The following is a 20330-nucleotide window of genomic DNA, read 5'->3' as shown; positions in this document are numbered from 1 at the left end:
AGGGAGACCAGGGTTGGAGGCCAAGATATCTTTTTTAAACTTCTTCTTTCCAGACTTAGTGAGAAGGGATGGATAGTTGATAGAGAAACAGTTGGAATGGAGTGGAGAAACAGACAGCGCCATGAGTGTGAAGAGAGGAGGTAGAGGGAGGAGTAAGCAAGCACAGCGGTAACGAACAATCCCTGGGCTAGCAAGTTACAATCAATGGTCAAAAATTAAATGCAAAATACACCCAAGTTTGACTTTCAAATTAAATGCAAAAATACACCCAAGTTTGACTTTCAAGCTAAATGCAAAATACACCCAAATTTGACTTTCAAGCTAAATGCAAAGTACACCCAAGTTTGACTTCCAAGTTAAATGCAAAATACACCCAAGCATGCATCTGTCTGTAAACATGTCACAAGCATGATCTATGCTGGGTGCCTTACGAAAACGAGACATTAATGGAAAGCCTGAACCTTTGGTTGAAGAAGTGCTGACTTCAGGCTCTATAGGGGATAGCTCGTGAACAAAGGCAGGGTGATAATTACCAAAAATTAGATGTACATATCATAGGTTGGCCGCCATGCGATAAAAGTAAAGATCCTCGTTCTGTGTGTGCTCTCAGCCATGTGATGTTTCTTTTACAGGCCTGAGTGCTGAAAGGGCTAGACAATCATGCAGCCATCTTGAAAGAAAAGGTGGCAGTTTGCGCCAAAGGTTTTAAACCCGTCCTTATGAGTAAAATAGGGGGCCTGATTTTGAAAAATTCAATGTAGCTGACCAGGAAAGTGGATCTAGGTGCGTTGTAAATTCCAAAAGGTGATGGACCCCTGGGCATAAAAGAGTCATTGCATCAAAAGAGTAAGGCTGCCATCTTTGGAGTAAAGATGGCTATTTATAAACCGGACTTCCCCCACAATGATTGTTATACCACACCCGAACGATGAAAAGGTAATTGATTATTCACCCTGAAGAAGACAGAGTAGAAATACATTGCACAAATGTTGAAACATGTTGGTCTAACATTTCACCATGGATAAAAGACATTTAAAACCAAATGACGTTTTGAAATATCTTTGCTGAACACTGTGAAAAGCTAAATAAATCCATTTACAGATGAATTTGTTGATGTACAAAGCAATGCTGCTTAAATTGTGCTTGTGAACGGGCTTACGTGTGTGTACACAATTTGAAATATGGCTGCATTATTTCTAGAGTTTAAATGAGATATAAAGATGTTTGATAGAAAGTGTTTTGCTAGTCGCAAGGGAGGGCATGTTCACCATTAACGTAAAATATGTTTGAAAAGCTCTATACATTGTTTATATCACACAAAGTTCTTTATTGGCACTTTCGAAGAATTCCAATATTTTGGGATTCATGTACCTGCTCTGGAAACCATATTTTCCTCAAATACTTATGATCTGGGTCCCTTTTTAACTGCGAACCCTCACTGCGCTTTGCCAGAATATTCCTTCAGTGCCAGCCTCCAAGCCACGTGACACGTATGTGCTACATGAAGTCCTTCCTCACTGTCTAGTACCGCAACAACAGTGAGGGCTATTTCTAGTTTCTGGTCTGACTATGTGCGATCATGTGTTATGCCTACGATAAACATAGTGCTGGCAATTGGTGGAATTTAGAGTGCCATTTAAGATCGTTCCTAATGCTGCGGATACACAGGGGACAAGCATGATTTACAAATGGTCTTGCCCCTTCTGTGATGGTGTCGTGGGAGCATGAAAGGCTGTTCTCAGAGTGTTTCTCAGAGCAATTGCCAGTGGTTAGGAGTCAGTCAACACCTTCCACGCAACAATCTCCAGCTCTGCAAGTGCAGAGGGGAGTGAAGATCCAGTCCCCCTCTCTTCGGGCTACCCTTTTTGTCCCGCGCTCCTCTCCGTTCCCCAAACACCTCATGTACGGACCTGTTTGGCCACCTAATCATCAAGAAAGCCGTTAGGAACAGGATTTTCCACTAATTCGTTGGTTGTCCGTAGTTCTACACTGTACTATTCTCTTTTGTTTCACTATACATCCTCATGGTTGTGGTGGGCCTCGTCCTGGTGAGGCCCAGTATACACAAACAGACACAGACACAGAAGTGCTTACTACAGATCCTGCGCTCCAACCGGCACATGCCCAGCAGGGACCCACCTTTATTCATTGCATCCGTACTTGACGTCCTTGTCACGCTAGCCCTTAAAGGGGCACACCACACTCCTCCTTTTTCGTATTTCGAACAAACACCAAATAGAACGTATGCTATATTTTGTCACACAACATAACTGTACAATTCAAACAAATAGGTTCAACAACACCACTATGATAACTGCACCACCAGGTGCTGTTAGCGATCAAGGGAGATCTACTTCAAAGTCACACAGGTAGGTGGGCTGCCTGAGGCAGTCTCGGACAGGGTAGCGCACCTACCCACCAGGATCGTTCTGTGCAGAGTTCATGCCGCCTCCTTCATCTGTCGGGCCCTCTTCGCCGCTGCGCGGTGCTGACCCCACTGGGCTGGTATCCTCTCTCTCCAGACTCGGCCACCTGGGCGGATGCAGAGGCCTCGAGCGTCGCTCGGGACTCTACTCCGGCGACGGTCCCACCTTTTGTAAGAAGCAGGAGTTCCTCGTCACGGTCGTGTTCCCATCGGATGCGGTCACCATCCACCCCTTAGTATCCATCACTCTGAGTGGGGTTGATATGTGGGGCAAAGACAGTTTTCCTCTCGAATTTCTGGTTCTCACTAGCACCCGGTCGCCTATCTCCAGATGCTCATGTCGCAACCTCCTCCGATCACTTTCCCTTTCATTGGCACTCCTTCTTTCCTCCAACACAGCATCATCGTGAATGACTCCCATGCTCATGGCTAGTATTCTGGCAAAACCCCTTTCGGGCATCGAAGGAACAGTGCATCTACGGGGGACACCCTAGTGGAACAATGAGGGGTTGTCTGATATTCAGACAGGAAATGATACATGGCTCGCTTCTCACATTCGCCCTGTCCATGGGCTATCCTGAAGACTTTATTCAGTGTCCACATCAGTCTTTCTGCCTCTCTATTTACCCTTGTCCACAGAGGTGTGATCTTCTGGTGTATGATACCCCAGTCTCGCAGGTATTCCGCAAACCCTCAGCCCTTGAATGGGGGCCCATTATCAAAGCATATTTCAACTGGAAGGCCATGAGTAGCAAAGGCCTTCTCCAACACTGGTTTAACATCCTCCAGAGACGTGGAGCTGACAAACTCAACCACAGGGTACCTTGACCACTGGTCGACCAGGACCACAAAGTGATTGTCCCGGCAAGTCCATCTGAAGTTCATGTGCAGGGTCCCCTATGGCACACAACTCCTTTCCATCGACTCGATGCATGGCTCCTGTTGGTGCGCCTTGGTTTTAGCGACTCCTTGGTGACCCTTGTGCGCTGGACCCAAAGACCTTTCCACAAGGCTGGCAGGGATTACCATCTTTGAGCCCTTTAACACCAAACCATCTTCCATGAACATGAGCTCTCCCCTCACTCTTCACATCTGCTCCAGGCCTTCCTCACCTCCAGTGTGTCCAGTTTCTCGAGCACTCTCTGCCACTCTCCTTTGGTCCCAGCTGCGTAGAGTATCTTGAAACAATGTGATCTCCGACTTTTGCTCTGGGTTGAAAACTGCCATTGTGTCATCTGCTGTCAGGGTCCCTTTTATGTCATCCATTGCAGTCCACCTCCGTGCACACTCCTTCTTCGTGAGGTTCCTGAGTGGTTCCGCCAAGGTGGCCAGGTTCTGTCTGAACCTGCCACAGTTCTTGGCTATCCCCAGGAAACTATGCACCTCCAAAACATTCACCGGGAAACAAGCATTGCGTATGTCCCTCACCTTTGCCGGGTCCGGGGATATGCCTCCTTCCTGGAACACAAATCCGAAAAATTCAATTTTCCATTGCATGAATGCATACTTGTCCTGGTGCAGGGTAACCTAGGTGTTGGATGCACTTCAGGACATTCTCCAGTCTCTCCAAGTGTTCCTGTTCAGATTCAGCGTGCACCATTCTGTCGTTGCTGATGTTTATCGCTCCTTTCAGGCCAGCAAGCGCACCACTGATTGTATTCTGGAAGACTGCCGAAATTCAGGTGTTTATACCTGTACAGGCCTCTGTGTTTGGAGAACGTGGTCACGTAACAGGATTTGTGATCCAACACCAGCTGATGGTACCCGGACATGATGTACTGCTTGGTACTGATGTGATCATGTCATACTGCTTGTAAAAATAGCACGCACCCTGGAGGTATGATATGATATGATGCAGCATTTATAATGTGCCTGTACACAAGTGTTTCTAGGTGCAACGAGACAAGGAGGGGGAAACAAGGGAGGACAAAATAAAGATCTTACTAGATCTTACTAGGTCTTGTGTCATTCAGATCGTGCAAGTGCGGAGAAGAGGGAATGGGATAAGTGCCAGGGGGAAGGAGAAGTGCAGTTAACTCACAATTGCAGCCGGGGGGGGGCTCATACGTACAGAGCGAAGGGACTGTATGGCTGCAGATACAGCCCCTTAAGTGCTGGGGTGCCCGGAGGCAGTGCAAGGGCAACTGGACATGCAGGAACCTGGGCCTGAGTTCAGAGGGTGACCAGGTGACCAGTGCACAGAGCAATCATGAGCATCGGCAGGGGAGAGGAAGAGAGAAAGCGGAAGCGAAAAGGAAGGTTTTGAGTTGCTTCCGGAACCGGAGATGGTTCTGCTCAAGTTTGAGAGAGGCAGGGAGGCTGTTCCAGAGGGAGGCCTCAACCGAGGAGATAGAGCTGCTCCCAACTATCTGCTTGGAGAAGCGTCTGACCCTCAGAGAGTTGGAGGTGGGTGAGCAGAGAGCTCTAGAAGGAAGATGTTTTGGAAGAGAAAGTTGGAGGTAGTGTGATCCCAGGCCCCAGAAAGCCTTGTGGACAATTCAGAGGGTCTTGGAGTTGATCCTTGCAGCCACAGGGAGCCAGTGAAGAGATTTCAGAGCTGGAAAGATACAATCCCTGTGCTTGAGGCCAAGGACAAGTCTCGCAATCTAGACAAGTTGTAAAGGTCAAAGAGTAGAGCCAGGAAGATTTAGAAAGAGGCTGTTGCAATAGTCCAGCCTAGAGAGGACCACAGCTCTGGAGACATTGAGCTTCTGATAGTGTGACTTCTTAGAGACGTCAGAGATGTGAGGAGAGAAGGAGAGGGTGGAGTCGAAGATGACACCAACCTTCTTAGCCTCACAGGAAGGGGCAGGAAGAGGGCCAAGAGTGGGGAGCCAGAAAGAGAGGGGAAAGGTAGGAGCGGGTGTCCCAATGAGGAAAATCTCAGTCTTACTGGCAGTATGGCAGAGATAATTGGCAGAAGACCATTCTTGAATTGCGGCCAGACATTCTGGTATCAGAGAAGAAGCATAAGTGGCTGAGGGGAGCCTGAAAGAGAGCTGCGTGTCATCCGCATAACATTGAAAATTGGAGCAGAAAGTTGCAATTCGGTGGGAAAGAGGTGACAGGTAGTGGTTGAAGAGCCAGGTAGAGAGGTTAGACCCCTGGGGAACACCACAAGAAGAGAGAGAGATAGAAGAGAGGTCTCTAGGATGTCATCCAGGGTGGGCGTTATGTGTCTCTCCCGTGGGATGGCCCTATTCGGGAGACACATGTCCACACAGATGTGTATGGCATTTTGAGCTTTCTTGTGACAACAATGGGGGATACCCACAAGGCGGCCCTTCCACCTTCTCGATGATGTCCAATGTGACCAAATTGTCCAGTTCATGTTCCACCTTTTCCCTTATATGGAATGGCACTCTCCGATGCTTAACATGGTGGGTTGGACCCTGTTGTCAATGTGCAGCCGCACCGGGTCACCCACCAGCTTCCGATTCCTGTAAAAATGCTGGCATATATGCGAGCAGGGCCTGGATGTCCTCCAAGTACACTCTGAACGTGAAGTTCACTATTCGCAGTGCCTCGGCTGCGGCGCACCCCAAAAGGGTCACCTCACTCACCTTGGTGACAAATAAACTGGCTCTTATGCACCTGCCCTCATAATGGACGCGGGCCACGAACACCTTCCAGGGGCAGTGGGTGTTTCCCTCCGAACGTGAAGATACATACGTTGGTCTTACTCAGGGGTGGTGCATTGTTGATTTGCTCAGAGTGGTCACCCGCCATGACACTCACTGATGCCCCAGAATCGATCAACACAGGGATTGGAGAGTCGCAAATACGGACCACGTACTTGGGCTGGAGTCACCTTTAACTATGCAGGACCGATACGCTCGAGATGAAGAATACATCCTCTTCGTCTTCATCCTGTTCATCAGGCACTTCTTCCTCTGCCGTAGAATGCTCCACTAAGGCCACCGTGCGTTACGGTCTCAGTGCCGCTGGCTTTGGGGACGCCTCTCCTCTCCAGTGCGTAGACGGTGCCCTGCAGACGCGAGCAAAATAGTTGGCTATGCCACAGCATCCACACACCTGGCCCATCGCCGGGCATTCCTTGTGGTAAGTCATAACCGTAATTGAGGCATGAGGTGGTCTCCCCCATCCTTTCTTCCTTCTTGTTCAAGGCTGGTGCTTGTCTCCTTTCTAAACTGCCGCCTCCCCAGAGCGCATGCGTCCTCCACCTTAACGGTTTTCATTGCAGAACACATTTTGTCACCTGAACATCCACCAGCCCGTGGGATATCCCCAGCTCCAAAATGCACGCCAGCATAATTCTGGGCTTGCGCAGTATCTGGCGTCTCATTTTGACCGACGAGCAACCTTGTATGAGTTTTTGGTGCATTATGTGCTCCACGTCAGGCCAAGCAGGTCCTGAGCTCCAACTGGCGCATGCCTAGCAGGGACCCACCATTATTTGTTAAAGCCACACGTGACCTCCTCATCACGCTAGCCCTTAAAGGGGTACACCACAATGGTGCAATTTGGAATTGTTAGAATTGCTTCATGAGAGTGGCTAGCCTTCTACCTCCAAAATCCCAGGCAATGTGATTCAATAACATTCCACTGAGTGGCGCTGCTGCATCACTATGCTTAACAATATTGTAACCCCCCCAAACCCATTGACAGCAAGTTACAAAAATGTTTTTTCGTTATAAATGTTTCATTATAAAATACCACTCTGAAAATTATTTCGGGAAGAGTTGCTGCCCTTCTACCTCAAAATCCCAGGCTTTGCGATTCAATGATATTCCACTGAGTAGCGCTGCTGCACCAGCATACTTAAAAATATGGTAACCTCCCAAACCCATTGACAGCATGTTACCAAAATGTGTTTTTGTTATGATTGTTTCATTATAAAATACCTCTCTGAAAATTATTTTCACATAGAACCATTTTAAAGAACAAATGCTCTTTGCTTTTAATATATTACTTGAAATTGGTTAAAAAATCATCACGTCTTTGAACAAAGGAGCGAGACAGCAGAGTTGCGCCAGCAGAGGTGAACACCCGGGGACAAGATTGTGCCATTGAGGTTCTGGTCGAGAAAATCTGTACCGATAAGCAGTACACGGTTCCATGTGAGTTTACTGAAATCATTTTCAGAGAGGTGTTTTAAAATGAAACAATTATAATGAAAAACATTTATTTATTTTTATTTTTTTTATTTGGGGATCACTCCCAAGCCCTCTTTTTCTCTTTGCCTGTTCCTCCCTAGTCCCGCCCCCTCCCCTGATTGGTGGATGGATTTCCCCTTGCTAGCGAGGCCATAGGCCTGCAGGTCAGTGATCCTGCACCATTGATGTCGTTTATGGGGCAAGGTAAGGTGTGCCTAGTGAGGCACCTTCCATTTCTGGTGTGTTTAATGTGGATTTCCCATTCAGCGCTCGGTGCGCATTTGCAAGATCTGTGGCTTCCCGCTCCCTGGGCCTGCCTGTTCCTCCCCAGTCCCGCCCCCTCCCCTGATTGGTGGATGGATTTCACCTTGCTAGAGAGGCCGTAGGCCTACAGGCCGGTGATCCTGCACCATTGATGTCATTTTTGGGGCAAGGTAAGATGTGTCTCGCTATATATCTGTATGTCGCTATGTACCTCCCCACCGTCCTGCTCACGTGCCTGGTCTCAGGCGCTTTTACTGATAACCACCATATCACACCACTACGCTTAGTCTCTACTATACACCATCATTCATCTAGAACACAGCTATACCCCTGTTAATTTGGCCTAGCTGTTCACATACGAACACGACTCCATGATCACCCTAATAAATCGCAGCTAGCTGAGCACATTCCGGCTAGCTGTTCGCATAGGCATTCCTCAGGCCTAAGGCAGCCATAACGCAGTCTGGTTGTCCACCCACCAGACTGAACACATGCAACTGATTTCCTCAGCACCACACCTTTTCGCTAGGAAGCAGCTATCCCCCAACATCTACACCAGCTGCACACACATATCCGGTGCACCCACGCACCATAAGACACTCTCTCTCTCTACTGACTTGAACTACGGTTCCCGAGGGTGTTCAACCTACCAGTGCTTTGAGGTCATATCAATGATATATAAGGTGCTATATAACATAACATAACATAAGCAAGTCATGATGAAGCCAATAGTTTTAGTGCTTTTGATTAGAGAAATTGTTAGAAGCGTTGCCTGGTATTACTTCAGATACACAAAATCTCAAATCATTTATTACAGTATTTACAGAAATAAAAAATGATACTATAATAACAAATGACGAAAAGGCATGAGCCAGAGAATAACTACTGTGACAGAATCGTTAAGTGGTTCCCGGTCAAAGGTTCAAATCCAAAAGGATCGAATGCCATAGGGTCGAGTCAATAGGACCTAAAACAAAAGGGTCGCATTTTTTTTTAAACATATCTTTTTTTTGGGGTTTCCGTATAGGAAAAAAAAGTGGTATTTACCACAAAAAAGGGTGTTGGGGGGGGGGCCCAAAAAAAATTAAAAAAAATTAATACATAAAAAAATCGACCCTTTTGTTTTCGGTCCTTTTGATTCAACCCTTTTGTCATTCTATCCTTTGACCTATAACCTCGTTAAGTAAAAAGTAACATCTTCTATAAAGATTATTTTGCAGAAAATGGAGTTGAAGCCCTTTTTTGAAGTGATGGAAGAGAATTCCACAGTTTAGGGGCAAGAAGTTGAAATGAGCGTGAACTAAAAGATGCGATGGGAGGAGGAACAGAAAGAAGAAATTGAGAGGCTGTGCCTAGAACCCTTGGTGGGTGATACAAAGAAACTAGAGAGCACAGGTAGTCAGGAGCCAAAGCTTGATTTGACTATCAAGCAAAGGAATGGAAAGTCAAATCTTCATTTAATTGGAAGCCAGCGGATCTGAATGAGACAAGGAGATACACTAGAAGAGCCTTGAGAGCCAAGCAGTATTTTTACAGCCCAGTGTAAGAGGGAATGTAGAGGAAAAAGCGCAGCATTAGGAAGACCTCCAAACACGGAACAGCCATAGTTAAGATGAGACACAACAATAGTTTGCAATCATATTTTAGGAGAGGCACAAGTTAACAAATGTAATTTGATAGGTATCGGCCCTGTATGACCATATGCTCAAAACCTCTGGTAGTATTTCCTTCCTTTGCCCAGGTGCCACCAAACTGTGCCAGCAATTGACATGACATGCCATGCTACTATCATGTGGCATGCACTGCTCAGAGGTGCAAAGTTATTATGTCTATATCTAGGTTCTGAGATGCCTGGCACTTGCATAGTGCGACGGATTCTGTTGTGAAATGACCAGGCGCCCCATAAGCTGCGAGGTCATTATTACCACGTATCGGGTATTGCCAGCAAATATCCAGGTACCTTCATCAATTTCCAAGAACTTCCATGATATGGTCAGGTATTCAAAACATATGCTGACACCAGATCTCCATGTGTGATATTGTACAAGGAAGCACTCTCTCCTTGGGATTTCTGATGGGTCGTGCAGAGGCAGAAATCAGGGAGGGAAGTATCAATCATTATATTTTTTTACAGTTGCATGCAGCTGGCATAGGTTGGGCACACCCAGCATGGAAAGATGTGTATAGTGGTGATCCTGGCATATATTGAGTACTGGTTGCATGATAACATGTTAGCTGGGAAATTGGGGTATATGTTGGGCACAGGATGCACAATAACATATTTTTCTGGGCAATACTGTAATTTACAGGGCACAACCAGCATGAACATGTCTTTATAGTGCTACTTGCTACTAGCATCTACCAAGCATAAAGCAACTAAAAACACTTTACAGTGGAAATAGTGGCATATGCTTGGCACAGCCAGAATGACAATATATTTCACAGTTGCATCTTAGTATATATTGGGCACAGGTAATATGAAAATATATTTTTACAGTGGCATGTTAGCATGCATTGGACTTCAGAATTAAGATGTGTTTAAATCATAAAAATATATGTTTACATTGGCATGCTAGCATCTCCTGGGCACTGCCAGCTTGACAATTGTTTTTACAGAGGCATTTTACTAGCATATTTTAGACATAGTCCTGCCATGCTTTGGACACTGGACCGAAGACAATGCTGACATATATTGGCACAGCCAGCATGACAATGTCTTCTTACGGAGGCAATATAGCATTATTGGGAACAGTAACCTCAGTGTATGCATACAGTGCAATACTGGTCTTATTGGGCACAACGAACATGAATGTGTACTTACAATACAATAGTGACATTACTTGGCAGAGCAAACACAAACATGATCTTACAATGTGCGGGCTGGGATTGAAAGAACGAAAGAAAGAGTGGGAAGGGAGAGAGGTTTGTGGCGTGGCCAGCAAATATGTTTTGTATAGATATCCTGCTGTACTTTGGACCCTAGGCACAAGACGTTTTTCAAAACAATTATGAAATATTATTGTGGAGTCAGAATGACAAAGTCATCATTGTGTTTTTACAATGCAATACTGCTATTAATGGTCACAAAGAACGTGGATGCATTTTTACAGTAAACAACTGGCATTGTTGGGCACAGCCAAGATGAGTGTGTTCTTACAATAGCACATTGCACTTCTGTCATAATGTCTTCTTACACTTTCAGATTACTGGCATATTTTGTGGTCCCAGGCATCACAAAGTGTCTTAATGTGATAATGCTGAATACAGTGTAGCATGTGGCCCCATGAGACCCGGATAGTGGGGCTACAGGCATGTCCCCTGAGGAAATGCTTAGAAATAAAGACGCAGACACTAGGGCAAAAAGGGTTTTATTAAATATGTAGTGTGTCTATTCATTTAGATGTGTCTTTGTGCTCCAGACTGCCCCATCCAGACCCCCATGGGGCTGGATGGAATGTTGAAGAAAAATAAAAAAGAAAGGAACAATAGAAAAGAACTCCCCTGCCCAAGAATGGGCTGGGCACGGGAGAGAGAAAAAAACTCTAGAGGAATTTGAAAGAAAAGTCGGCCCGCACAGAGGTCAAAACAGGCAAGCCCAGTGAAATCCATGGTCCAGGCAGCATGTCAGGTCCTGCTTAGGACAACAAAGAACAGCCCAGCCCAGGCTGCATGTGCTGGGCGGCCCAGACCATGCCCCTAAAGGCCCGCCTTGTGGCCACCGAGGCAGGCCCTTCAATGAAGTCCTCCCGGGCTGCGTATGCCAGGAGTATGCCAGTCACAGCTGGATTGAAGTGGAGGGAGGAGGAAGCCCTGGGCAGACCAGTGGAGCAGCCCTGGTGAAGGTAAGTGCCCCGGCCCTGCGTCTCGCGATGCATTGCAGAGGGGGTGGGCCTGAAGCACCAATGAAGGCTGCAGTGTGTGGCGGTGATCACGGCAGCATCCCCTGTTGCCATGGGGACACCGTCAAACCCAAGATGGCTGCAGGCAATACAGCGGTGAGTGAGGCAGCATCCCTTTGGCCACCAAAGACAAAATGGCACAGCGGGTGAGACGGTGAGGTCCCACCCGGGATAAATAGCAATGCTGTGGGTGTAGTGGTTATGCCAGGTGCGCCCCCAGCACACGGGTCCCATCCAGAAAATAAAAGTATTAGCGCAGGCTGTGTGGTGAGCATGGGTGGACCCCCACTTGCGCGGGGGGCCGCACACGGCTATAATCAGAGTACAGGCTGTGTGGTGAGTTTAGGTGGCCACATGTGGTGGATGGGGCCACCCTGAGGAAAGATGAGGGGGTAGGCACCAGACATCATATGTGGAGAAGGGTCCCCAATCGCCAGGCTCAACAGGTACTGCCCTGCTTTCAGCCCTGCATCGACATCAGCCTGCACAGAGCCAGCACCCCATAGACGGACTCAAACCACTGTGAAGGGGTGACTGCAGCAGTCACCCCATTGTGACATAGTGTTTTATGTTGTATATATGTTGTAAGTCAGTGTACATATGTATAGTTATATATATATTTATTTAAGTATCGTTATGCAGGGTAAATATTAAGTAGGGGGAACAATAGAGTGGGGTAAGTATTAGCAGGTATGATAAGTAGGTTGACAGGTTAAGTAAGGGTAGGATGTAAAGATGACCATTAGTTTAAATAGGGGATAGAAGGGAGGTACTCTGGCGTGAGGTAGCTGGATAGGTGGGCGGCCTGCCTGAGGTCGCCTATCAGGATGGACTCCCCCACAGCGGTCATCCAATGGCCTCACACTCCATGTGGGTGGTACCCGAGGTTAGGTCGGGGTCTGTGGTGGCGAATCACCCTAAACATTGGTGTAACGGGGCCCCAGCAAAGCCATGCTGCCCATGCTCAGTGGGAGGGGCCAGTGACGGTGGCGGGGGGCCTGAGCAGGGTTTGCAGGGGGGCCCCCACATCTTGTGTTACGCCACTGACCCTAAGGGTCTGTGAGACTCCTCCAAGGCTGGGTCAGCTGCCGTAGCGAGTCCCGGTCAGCTGGAGTTCACACCAGGGGACTCCTAGGGTAAAGGGAATAGGAATTAGTGCTTTATTAAAGAAAGAGGGGTGCCCATTGGGATTCCTATAAAATTCACTCTGGAGTCTGTGTCTGTTACTGATGAAAGAACTCTGGGTGTGGACCAGATCCTGTTAACAGCGATTTTATTTTGGCAGGTGCAGCGCCTCTCCCTATCCAGGTGGAATGGTGGGTGGGGTGGGCGTATCCATGGGAACAGTCCCTGCTCCGGGGAAGGGGAGTGTACACCCGTGCATGGACCCGGGCTGAGAAACAGGGGCTACAATAGTGTTTTAAACGTCATCATACAAATGCGTTGGAAAATGCTGCTGTGGCACCGATTGGATGTTATCATGTGTTACACTACAAAACTGATTGTAAAGGGTATGGCTTTTTGCCAATGTTTCACACAAAGCTCTGGTGTAAAGTGTACAATTTTAATATATTCTTTTCAAAATGTCCTTGCAGCAGAATCTTCCAAACGTCTTGAAATCGGTCGGGAGCTCTCTGGCTAAACTCGATCCCTTTAATCACGACTATGAACCGTTTACACCCCTCAAGTGAACACATCTACCAACCCCACTGTCCATCATATGCCAATGACTCATGCCATATGCCAAGTTTCACCTGTATGCGCCCATCTATCAACACCAGTTGGCCTGTTTTGCCAGCAAATGTCCCTGACACATTACCAGTTATCCCGTGATAAAGTCACCAGGCGGCCAGCTGCTGAAATCCTAGTAACACTGTATGTGTATAGCTCCTCGTGCCGGAATCCTCCGGCTTCTATGTTCTGCAATATAATGGCAGTTTTTATTGCTCATCTTCGGGGTTTCATTAGCAGCATTGTGTTGCTCTCAGGGCACCTGGAACGGGGAATGCAGCATACGCAAACCTCTGCTTAGTAAGAGTTTCCCAATGTAAGATGGAGGCATAACTTGGTTTGAGGATCTATTCGAACACATACAATAAATGGTGCTCGCAGAAATAACAGAATGCAGCATTACCTAATGAGAAATTACCACATGTTTTCGATCGAATTTGTTAGGGATTTGTGTACATTTGTATCACTAAATAGATCAAATAGATGGGGGGTGGGGTAAGGGAATAGGTGGTGTAGGAGGAAGTGGGGGATAGGTGGGGGTCTCCCCTGCATTATTAAAAATAATTTGACCCAAAAAAATACGGTCCATTTCTCATGAGGTATTTTATTTTCGATCATTTCATGGTAATCCATAATACATCTCACAGTCGCTTATATCTCCCGTCTGAAATCATGAATTGGGGATGGGAAGGCTAGGCAGAGTTTATACGCGGACTTGGGCTCACGCTCACCACAGCCGCTCTCCCAGCACCCGCTCAAGGGACCAGTGATGGAAGTGAGCGGGAACGATCGGGAACTGTGTTCCAATACTTTTTTCTGTTGACTATTCCTCTGCTTTTTACGACATAGAGAGTCTCTTCATGTCCCTGAGCAAGTGTACAGTTGTAATAGGAGCCTTAGTTACTAGTCACGTACACTCTGGAATGCCCCGACGCAACACCCTGCCCCCTGTTGCACTAGGCTTCCGCCTACCCTCTCCCCTACCGAGACCACAGTTCCACTACTTTTTTCGGTGCACTTCTACCACTGCGAGGGACGCTTATTGACTGAGGAGGGTGGCAGTGGATTGTACACAGTCTTAAATACCATGGACTCCACCAAGTCACCAGCTCCCTCTTTGCTCCGGCGGCCGTGTGATAAATGTATATATAATGTGGTCACATACAGCGTATCTCGTCCCTGCATGTCCCGTGCTGCTTTAACCTCTCAGAAGCTACCCTGCCCCACCGTTTTGTCTTTGCTCTTGAGTCTTAAGTTATGAATAGTTAAACAGTGTTAATAAGAAAGTGGGGGACAGGGAGGGGGACAGGGGGCACACAACACAGGCGAATGATGTCAGGATGGGGGTAGGGGGATTAACAGTGCCCTGGAGCCCACCGCCCCTTTTATGTAAAATATAAACACAGTTGCACTCTGCTGGACACAATCGTATCTATGTATACTCTTCTTGCAGTAAAAGGTGTACCCAATTTTTGTGCACGCCGATGGAGCGTGAACGTTGGTTTATTCTCGGAGTGGCCTCGCTACGGAGGACTTTAAAGTTCATCTCACACACGAAGATAAAAAGATTTTTTTCATTAAACGCAACATCATTTATACGAAACCATTTACTGTATCCCTTTCTGTAACCTTAGTCTAGCCAGATGTTTTGGACTACAACTCCCATCAACCCAAGTCATCGTAGCTATCGGTGGGGGATCACGGGAATCGGAGTCCAAAAGATCTGAAGAGCCGCAGGTTCCAGCCCCCTTCCTTATTGTAGCATAACTCTAGATACGAGTTCAGCGCCGTTTTAACTTCCTTCCGGGTAATTCAAGTGCCCAATTGCACAATTGCAATTGTTTTACCACAAAGACAGAGATGCAGTTCTCATGTATGTTCCTTTCATTAATAACCAACACAACTCCTCAATGTACTCAACCCTAATAAATGTGGCCCGGCTCTGACTGCGCCTTTGTCCCCACGCGCTGCTGGCAGGCGGCCTGCGCGATTATGCGGCTTTTCCGCGAACTCCAACTGCGCACTTTTCACTAATAAAATGTAAGTACCCGAAGGTGCGTAAGAGAGAGACAGGGGTGGTTGCAAACGCCAAAGCCACTTTGAAAGCTTGTAAAAAAAAAAATACAATCATTCCATTTACCAAGAGAAAGGTGGTAGTAGGGGCGGTGGGTGAACGGCTCCTGGTCTCCCGGGGCCCTCGGTTGAGGGGGCTCTGAGCACGCACCTTTTGTGTCCGCGTGTCCGGCGACTATGTATGTAATGAAAACATTGCGTGCTCTCATGTTAGAGCGCCTTGACTTTGCCCGCGCAGGCCGCTGGAAGCCGCCCGCCCGCCCGCAGCAGCGCGCTGGCGGGGTGTGTGTGTGATGTGGCCTGCGCATGTGACGCGAAACCTGATCCCCCAGCCTCCTCTCCACAACTTTCTCGGCTGCTTCGCTCTCCCAGCCTCGGCCGCCTCTCTAACTCCGGCGCCGTTAACCCCGCTTCCCCTGGATCCCGGGCCCCTCCGGCCCGCCTCCGCCCCCCACCACAGCAGGGGAGCCAGCCAGCTGCAGGTGAGAGCACGCGCGGTGGCCGTGCGCACGGTTTTCGTGTCGTTTGCCGTTCATACATGTGGCTGTGCTCGTGATGTGTGTATGTGTCAGTTTGGGGAGTATGTGGCAGTACTAGAGCCGCGTGTCTTCTGTGGAGTGCGTGCCTTACTAGACCCGTGTGTCTTCTCTGTGGAGTGCTTGTCTTTTGTGGCGTGTATGCCATGGAATGAGGTGTTTTTGTTTATACATGTGAATGAAAACTGAATGTGGAGTATTGTGTATACACATAACGTCTCCGGTATTGTTCTTCTTTCAATAGGGCGACATGATTTGTCATTTTTTTTAAATGAATATATTAGCATGACCATTGCGTGAGCTTATAATGTGAGGAGTGGAGGCACAAGAGAGGAGGAAACGGTATAGGGGAGGGGCGGCTCGGAGTTGTTGAACTTGGAAATTGGTTGCGGTGTAAAGTTTCAGCCTCTTTCTGGCTGCGACCATAGCATAAGACAGTCCCGGGCCTGTCATGGGGAAGGCGGGGCTACGGGACCCGGAGCTTGTCCACGTGAAAGTCTTCCTACCAGCAGGGTGTGGCAGCGCCCCCTGCAGCCACGCGGCGGGCAGGCGACCAATGCTCTCGCCACGTGCGCCTTGTTTCCACTTCACATTGATGCGCAACTTTGCGCATCAAAAATATAGACGGAAAATTGAAGTAAACGTGCACTGTAACCTAGAAGGTCAATGTTCCTGCTACCGAGATCTGTGCAGTCTGAAGTTCGTTTCATTAAAAGCTGAGTGTGTATGTTAATGCTGCTGCAGTAGTTATATGTGCACAGCGCCATGAAAGGGTATTTCAACACTTTCAGATGAAAGGCACCTCAGGTTGGCAAGGGAAGCTTGCCCGCATTTGCCAGTCAAGAGTCCTGTAACACTGCAATATATACATGTACCCCCCTGCAACTAAGCTCCCTGCAAGTAACAGCGCCACAGTGTCCTCGGGCTGTTTGTGCACTATACAAATGTAAAAAAAAAAAAAAAATTATGTGCTCTTTGAAGCACTCTCCTTACAAGCTGCGTTTGGTGGAGCCCTCCTGGCTGTGACTTCCCTTGGGGTGTACAGACGTGTCCTCACCGCAGTGCCTTTTAAACCTGGTTCCTGCACATCAGCCACTTGCTGACAAAGAAGGATTTATACCATTTCAGTGGCCATTTATTGTTTCAGCTCCCTGCTGGCCATCTCAGGATAATCAGCGGCTCTTAACTTCCAGCTGTGTTTCTTGGTCTCCATTATAACATATGCAACCCATGGGTGCCTCAGACTGTTTTCCTCTCTAAGCTGGAGGGGGCCCCAATCATCAGGTTGAAATGGGTCACCACACATCTTAAGCCAGGCCTGTCTGTGCGACCTGGGCTCATATCTCAGCAGGACGGTGTTAGCCCAGCTGTAGCTGTGTGTTGCAGAGGCATTGCTAGGGGTGGGGCTAAAAGGGCTATAGCCCTGGGTCTTTTAGTTGCAGCCCTGGATAGAAGCTCAGGGGCTACAAGCAAAAGGCTGGCTAGCCCCGAGTCCCGACAGTCCCGACAGCGTAGCCCCAGATCTTTTCCAGACCTAGCAACACCCCTGGTAACGGCCCTAAGCCAGTATGCGCAATGCAATGGATTAAATACAGTTCAATCGAGGCATACCTCATCTTCAAAGCGCTGCATGGAGCGCCTGCGCACTAATAATGCCCATGCATCATCGAGCACGTGCATTTTGACAATTTTTCAGTCCCTGTTCTCACATGGCACCGCTTGGCTGCAGCAGCTCTTCCAAGACCCGCTCTCCACCTAGCTCCTTTCCTTGAAAGAACAGGATTGTGTCATCTTTTAAGAAGGTAATTGTAGCGCAAGGACTTCTTCTCCACTGTGCCAGGTCGGCCATGCTTACTACTCGGGAGTGTCTGAACTCTTCCGTCTTCGTTTTCCCCCCACTCAGATGCTTGTGACCCGTCACCCTCCATCCACTGACGAGCGCGACATGTGCTTACGGGAGTCATAGCAATACATTCTCTGTGTCCATCATGGAGTCCTTCTCGGCGCGCCACTGAGCTCCCTTGCCCGCCCAGTGTCTTTCAGGTTTCTCCACGGCACTTGCTAATGAAGGATCCCTCTCATTTCGAGGTTCTTCACTGGGCTCGGAGGATAGCTCAGGGGCAACACGCTTGTTTTGGAAGCAAGATAACGCATAGCAACACAGGTTTGAATCCCGGGCTCACACTTAGAAACTGGTCCCCAGTATTAAGCGTGTTATAAAATAACAATTACTTTCTACGTTCCTATATCTTCCATCTTGCACAGACATGTGATTTGTTCCACTTGCTGTCACCTTCACTGGAGTACCATATTTTCATCCGGTGACCTTTGTCCTTGTCTGGCATCCTTATTTTATTTACCATGCTACCTGCTCTTTACTGTTCTTTATTGGTTCTGCAAGGTGCTGTGCTTGTCCTTGGCCTTTCTGACTCTCCATCGCACATGCTCCATGTTTATCACAGTGTTCTCCCCACCCTGGGCAGCCAACAAGGAAATCAGAATTCCTATTTTGAGGGTTCTAGGGCCTCTCACCATTTTGGTTTTCCCCTATCTACTTTGGTTCATTGATTTTTGTCTGAAGGGGGAAGGGGACAGGGAGTAAAGATGAGTGGCTGGGGTTGAGAAAGTATGTTGTAGAGGAGTACAGTCATTAGAGTGTCATACCTTTTGAGATCTTGGATGAGTGGTAGAAGGGAAAAGTTATTTACAGACGAAATAGAAGAGCAGGAGCAAGGACCGGAGGCATCATCCTAGTTTAGTGGTTAGTAGAGAGTTTGCAGGTGTGGGATGAGAGAGACGACATTAGGTTCATAAAGTAGTTTGATTTTGAAATATGCTTATCCAGATAGAGAGGTTCAACTGGTAGAAGGCCAATTGTGGGTAGGAGCAGTCCTTGTGCCAGCGTCTTAGGCCGAGACCCATATCAGTTCTGTCTCAGCAAGTCTCTGTAGAATAAGGGCGAGAGGAGAGGTGTTGCAAGGGGAAAGGTACGAGAGAGGCAACGATGCTCATCAGTGGAGGTAAGGGCAGCGTCTTAGGCCGAGACCCATATCAGTTCTGTCTCAGCAAGTCTCTTTAGAATAAGGGCTAGAGGAGAGGTGTTGAGGCAATGATGCTCATCGAGGGAGGTAAGGGCAGATTTCAATTCAAGGGAGCCTTGTTATTTTTTGGGGCATGGTGTGGGGCGAGAGAAACTACATGTGAGCTGACTTATCATGGATAGTGAGCCAGAAAATCCAGTTTAATTGAGCGTTTTATTCAGGAACATGGTCGGGTACAAAAAAGGAGGGAGTGGGACGAGAACAGATAAGTGGACAGGTAAATAATCCGATGGAGGTTGTGGATGCAAAGACAGAGGATGGAAAAAAAGGAAGATGGTAGGAGTTGCCATTGGTTTGGACTGGCTGGTCTTGAAGGTCGATCAGGGCGTGATCATAGAAGAGATTTTAAGAAGGTTTAAGTCTCCAAAGAGGATGAATGAAGTTTCAATGGAAAGGGAACCAAGAAGCAGGTCAGAATTGTCGAGGAATGGATTTCGAGGCATAAGAGACCTCTGAAAGGCTTGGAAAGTGAGCCGCCAGGATAAGAGCCAGGAGGTGGGTCTTAGTGAATTTGTTGGAGAAGGGGAGAAAGACAGAGAGTGGATGGGGGCAAATGGCCTAGCCTTGCTAATTATAAGTATGAACCACCATCATGCCTAGTCATTCGGCGAGTGTGGGAGAAAGCAACAGTGGCAGTATTACTTGGAGGCTGCCTACGTGGTCCTCCTTGCTTCTCCTACCAGGCACCCTCACCTGGAAAACCTAGATTTTCCTGCAGGGGTGAGATGCTGGGCAAAGTGCTGCTGGTTGGACCGCAGAGTACTATCAATGGTCTCTGGTTGGTTTAAACAAGTTTGTCTCAACTTGCACCATGCTAGGCTCTTGGGCCCACCTTCACCGCGTCAAAAATCTTTTTATGGCCCTTGGTTTTAAGGAGGTCCTCCGTTCTAAATGAGTTTATTATTTATAACGCGCTATATGCCCATAGGCCTCAGGGTGCACAGATAACAAGAAGACAGACAGACAACAACGGGATAGTGATGGCGGTAGAAGAATTGAAAAACAACGGCCTCAGCCAGTGTTTTTATTAAACAAATATGTTATTAATTGCTTTTTAAAGTGTCCCAGACTTGTACTCTTCTTCAGTTGGGTCGCAATAGTGTTCCACAAAGAAGGTGCCCAAACCTCAAAGCGCGCAAAGCAAGAACCACCACATTTATTCAAAGCAAATCATGGTTGAGCAA

The 20330-nt window shown here is 47.7% G+C and overlaps 1 protein-coding gene across 1 annotated transcript in view; it reads left to right on the top strand.

Annotated features, from left to right (window-relative positions):
• Positions 1–15853: 15853 nt before the first annotated feature.
• The window catches only part of SLC38A5 (solute carrier family 38 member 5), an 825614-nt gene continuing 821137 nt past the window's right edge, over positions 15854–20330 (top strand). Inside the window, exon 1 of the mRNA XM_069647525.1 lies at positions 15854–15991. The gene's annotated coding sequence lies outside the window, so the exon portion shown is untranslated. The remainder of the gene's footprint in view (positions 15992–20330) is intronic.

This window comes from Ambystoma mexicanum, chromosome 2q, assembly GCF_040938575.1.
Source record: "Ambystoma mexicanum isolate Mex_15411 chromosome 2q, UKY_AmexF1_1, whole genome shotgun sequence".
Taxonomy (NCBI): Eukaryota; Metazoa; Chordata; class Amphibia; order Caudata; family Ambystomatidae; genus Ambystoma; species Ambystoma mexicanum.
Note: the sequence above shows the minus strand (reverse complement) of the source record. Positions and strands in the feature narration are given on the sequence as shown.